This window comes from Nilaparvata lugens, chromosome 14 (genome assembly GCF_014356525.2).
Source record: "Nilaparvata lugens isolate BPH chromosome 14, ASM1435652v1, whole genome shotgun sequence".
NCBI lineage: Eukaryota > Metazoa > Arthropoda > Insecta > Hemiptera > Delphacidae > Nilaparvata > Nilaparvata lugens.
In genome coordinates this window covers 2,165,687-2,171,741 of record NC_052517.1, presented here as the reverse complement: position 1 = coordinate 2,171,741, position 6,055 = coordinate 2,165,687, and positions in this window count along the sequence as shown.

The window sequence follows — 6,055 nt, the reverse complement described above, 5'->3', positions numbered from 1 at the left end:
TTTCTCCTCCTTCTTCTCACACGCTTTGTTCTTCTTCTATTGCTCCTTCTTCATATTTTTCTTCTCCTTCGACTTATTTTCTTCTCCTTCGACCCCTTAATCTCCTCAAATACCATTCCTTTCATACTTATTTAAGTAATAATCAATAAATATTATCATTAGTGTTGATTAGTCTGCTATAGTGCGGTCCACGTTATCATGGCAGTATTTGATCAACATTGTTGTTGCTATCCTTGTCTATCATTCCATAAAGCAGATAGCTCTATCCTGTTCTGTATCAAATTATGGTGTTGTGTATCAAGTTGACATGATACTGTATCATATTGTCGAATACTGACTGCTATAGTGAGGTCCACGTTATAATTGCAGTATTTGATCAGAATTGGTGTTGCCATCCTTGTCTATCTTCCACAAAGCAGAGAACTCTATCCTTTTCCAACTCTACACAGTTACCAAATCATTGGTTGGCTATGAAGAAAAATATAATCAACTAACAGAATATTTTAACTCAATTATGAAATCTATTATTATTTTTTAAATGTAGGAATTTATCAGGGCTACTTAGTTTCATTTATGAAAAAGAGTTATAGTACCCTTTTTGAAATTAATAAAATAATATATTAAAAATACAAATTATAGCGACTAGTTTCACTTGATATTTATTTACACTTTAATGAATCATGAAGATATATTTTCACTTTTTGTGTAGTTGAGAAGTTGATATTGTGGTAATATTCAATTAAATGAAAACGACTAAGAAATTGTCACAAAAAACACAGATTTATTGGTACTTAGGAAGACCGGTTTCGGTTATTACACCATTGTCAATCTCTGATAAACTAGTTTATCAATGGTGTAATAACCGAAACCGGTCTTTCTAAGTATCAATAAATCTGTGGTTTTTTGACAATTTTTTAGTCTTTTTCATTTAAGATATATTTTTTTGTGAATGTGATATATTTGTGATCAGATAGAATCGATCATTATTAACAAGATTCAACAATTAATATTAGATCAGATATACGGGGAAGACTTGAATAACAGCTATCTACTATAAAAGGCTGTGGTAACAGAGAAGCGGCAACCATGCCGTTCTATCATTACCACTGATTTTACAACGTGACTATCACTATAGAATTGTTGATTTAAATAAAATTTATATATTTATTTATTTATTGCACAAAACACTAATGACATTGGAGCTAAGTTTTTCGATCTGTATTATCAAGCTATCAAAATGAAAAGTTTCTCAGGATTTTTTTTTCTGATCATTAGTTTTTGAGATATGAGCGACTAAAGATTAAATTTTTGGGACAGATCATTTCAAATTCGGTAAGATATAAAGGTGCGTACAGAGCGAACATGAGCAACTCACTTTTAATCAGATGACTATATCTGTATTTTTACAGAAACGGTATAAGATATAGATATAAAAAGCTTGGCATCAGCTGATTAAAAGTGAATTGCTCATGTTCGCGGCGCGTAAATCTGTACGCACCTTTATAAATCCATGACATTTAGAGGATAGATTCTTCATGGTATTGTTGATCAAGAAAACAAAAATTATCTGAAAATTTTAATTTTTAAGATAGTTATTCAATTTACTAAAAATTACCAAAAATAACTTTTAGTTGAGTTATTTTTGATAAATTGAATAACTTTCCAAATATTGATATTTTCAGAAAATTTTTGTTCTACTAGATCAAAAATACCATGAAGAATCTATCCTCTAAATCTCATGGATTTATCTCTGGAAAAGTTATCCAATTTACAAAAAATAACTCGACTAAAAGCTATTTTTGAATGAAAAAGACTAAGAAATTGTCAAATGCCATAGCAAACCAGTTACTTCTAAGTCTTTTTCATTCAATATGAATAATTACCACAATATCAACTTATCAACTACACAAAAAGTGAAAGCTATTTTTGGTTATTTCTAGTAAATTGAATAAAACTATATTAAAATTTGATATTTTCGGAAAATTTGGTTTTACTAGATCAACAATATCATGAAGAATCCATCCTCTAAACCTCATGTATTTATATCTTACCGAATTTGAAATGTTCTGTCCCAAAAATTTAATCTTACCGAATTTGAAATGTTCTGTCCCAAAAATTTAATCTTTAGGTGCTCATATCTCAAAAACTAATTATCAGAAAAAAAGTTTTCCTGAGAAAACTTTTTCATTTTGATAGCTTGATGATATACAAATCGAAAAACTTAGAAAAATATCACGAGTAGAAAGTTTATTTTTAGCCTTTGCACAGCCTTTAACAGTAAAAGTTGCTACATAAACGCCCTATACCATGGGATATATCTACTTACGCTATTTTTCCCTATGATATAAATAACATGAGGGCTGTAATGGGATATAGTTACTGGTGCCTTCAAATATGCATATTTTGAAATAAATAAATAAATAATAATACTTTTCAAAGTTTCATATAAATAAGACAACTGCAGTATATTGAAATTAATTCGTCCTCTTATTCAAGCTATTGGCAGTTTCAAAGAAATCTCTCTATTATATTTTATATAACCTTGGAAAAATATCACGAGTAGATAGTTTATTTTTAGCCTTTGCACAGCCTTATGTTTTGGGCAGTAGCCTGTTTTTTATTTTCCGATAATTGTATTGTTTGTGCTAACCTAATAAATAAATAAATCATGATGAAAAAATAAATAAATGTTTATTTCCCGAAAAATATGAGAAGCATGAATCTATATATATAAAAGCGAAATGGCACTCACTCACTGACTGACTCACTCACTCACTCACTCGCAGAACTAAAAATCTACCGGACCAAAAACGTTCAAATTTGGTAGGTATGTTCAGTTGGCCCTTTAGAGGCGCACTAAGAAATCTTTTGGCAATATTTTAACCCTAAGGGTTTAAAGTTCGTCTTTTAGCATGTATATTCTTCTTCTCCCAACCTCTTAATTATAATTGAAATGTCCATATCATATGTTACTATAGAACTACAATCTAGATAGAGTACCTCTTCGAAACAGTTTTTAACTGACAACTAAATTAATCATTTTGTCAGGTTGGCATTAAGTTGAGTTGACTTTGTTAGGTTGGCACCAAGTTGAAGATTGAAATGCATTTATCGCGGAAAAATTGATTGGGCACTGCTACTTCAATCAGAGCTATTCCTGGGAATATTATATTACTAGCCGTCAGGCTCGCTTCGCTCGCCATATCCGTTTAGCCAGACGTTTAGTCTAGACCCACGACTGGATTGTCCTAACATATGATAAAAATGCAGGCGAGCGAAGCGAGCCTGCTGATCTCATTCTTGGACGATCCAGTCGGGGGTCCAGGGGGCGGAGCCCCCTGGCTAGACGGATATGGCGAGCGAAGCGAGCCTGACGGCTAGTGCTTTATATAGGTAAAGCTGACAGTGTAATTTATGAATCCACTATAGTAGTACAATGACCTTATGTAGTAAAAAGTTTCAGGGCTAATTTTCGATTGGAGGAAGTGAATTTACATTTTAAATTTCAATTTCAAATTAGACTTTGCAGTTGGTACCTATATTGTTCGTTGGAAAATTTCGTTCAAATTTGATTCCAACTCAATCTTATCTCTACATTTAGATAAATATATAAAACTTTTGAAACCCAAAAATATAATATACTCTACTATAGTGTGGTCCACGTTATAATGGCAGTGGATAAAGATAGGAGAATAGCGATTCCGATTCTCTGCATTAATTAATTATATTTCTACACTGTCAAAAACATAATTGGCATCGTTGTGGACCTAGAAAAGGATAGTACCACCTGATACCAGATGATACAGTATCAACACATCATGATACAGTTTCGTCTCAACTTGATACTCAACGTCATAATTCGATACAGAACAGGATAGAACTATCTGCTTTGTCGAATGATAAACTAGGATAGCAAAACCAAAGTTGATCAAATACTGTCATTATAACGTGGACCGCACTATAGCAGGTAACCCGTGCTCCGCAAGGATCTTATTTAAAAACATAAAAATTTTTGGACAATTTCTGTCTAAATTTGAGAAAGGAACAGTTTTGGCTTTAAGCCTTTTGTTCCTTCCCCAATCATTCATAATTGAGAATTATATTGTATGTATTAATGTATAAATAACAAACTGAAAACTTGACGTACTGAAGTCTTGAGGAATTTAAAATAGGCCTATAATCATCCTCGGTAAATTAAGAATCTATATGGGAAATTTCAAGTTAATGAGTTGAGTAGTTGAGACGTGATAATGCGTCATTCGTGAATTTCCTATCCCCTACGTGTATAAGCCAGTTCTTTCCTTTATTATATTATAGATAACATATACAGACTATTATAGTAGTTTTGTTTAGATAAATTACTGAAATAATTTTAAGTATTTTTGACCATTGTGGAGTGTTTATTGAAGATATAAATATATTTCCCCTAGAATAGACTATTTCCCCTAGTTATCTGTTAAAACTCTACTAATTTATTTACATACAACACAATATTTTTTAACCTATTTTTTGGACATTTTATTAATTTATCAAAATTTGGGAATGGAATAGATTTGGGCCAAGCCTGTTGTTCCTTCCTAATAATATTTATATGATTTGTTATTGTATCCACAAATAAATAAATGAATATTATATCATCCCAATTCAATTTGCATTTTATCACTGTATCAACCAATAGTTTTTCAGTTTATGCTTGATGAAATTCATTAAATAAATATGTTTGATTAAACATGCTATATTCATAATTATAGTTATGACTACATAGTAGGCTATATAACATGCACATATTGAGTGTTTTATAGACAAATCAATAAATAATCACTTCCAATTGGTTTGGATCCCACCTAAATCTGAAGGTCCCTTCACTTCTTATATCACGCACAAGCCTTTGGCTTATGTAGACATTATCATCAGGAGAAATTAATTTTTTTCAAGTAGATGAAATTATGAAAATTACAAACCTGTGTACATTAACACACAATTTATATAAAATTTATGAATTATTTGTTTTTTAATTGCATTTTGGGATTGATTATCCTATGTTATAAAGTTTGGTATCTAGTTGACAAAATAGGCCTATTCATTTTAAAAAAATATATATAAAAAGTAACCTAAGTACCGTATTTCGAAAACTCTTTACTTTTGAATAGATAGGAATGCTGTACGGTAATTAATAAAATAGTTATATAATAATTACTGTAATATACTGTAGTCAAAAAACTATATTAAAGCATATGGAAGAATTTATTTAACTTTAAAAATAATTTTAAACTACCGGTACTTGAAATATTTCACAACGGTACCACCATATTCAATGAGCACAGTCTACAGAGTTATGAAAATCATTGTGTAGAGAAATACAGTTATAGAATGACTTAGCAGGCAACATGTGATTACAGTTCCAACGTTTATCTAATTTTAAATTTAAATCTACTTAGAATTAGGTACTTACACCGGGCAAAAGCAAGAGTAACTTACAAGGGGAAACTTGGTAAAGTTTTAAGAAACTTGGAAGTTATTTCCTGTTAGTGAATAATGAATGAATACAGTCTTCTCTTAGAGGAATGTTTACTATAATTTCTCTTTTCCTCAGTTTCTGATTCACAGCTGATTTGGAATGTTGTCCCAGGCAACAAAACTGAAAAATTCCCTTCGGATCTCAGGAATTCCCTCTGATCCGAAAATATTCCCTCTTAGAAATATACTTGAAATTTCCCTGTGGGTCACAAAAATTCCATTTTTAAGTTGTAACCTGAAATTTCTCTTTGGATCTTATAAATTCCCACGGACTCTGAAAAATTCCCTCTTGAAAAATGATTGAATATCAGAAAATACTCACTGATTTCAGCAATAGATATCAAATACTTAATTTATCAGGAATTATTCAACATAAATCCATCAAGAATTTATTCAAGAAGATGAAATCCATGTTGAATTGAGATTAATTTCAAATTTTCAAGTCACCATTTTGAGATTAGTTTTGTTTGAATCGAGCGGTATTTCAAAATGGTTTCTTCCTTCCCCGATACGTGCAGCGCTCTAGTGGTAACTATTT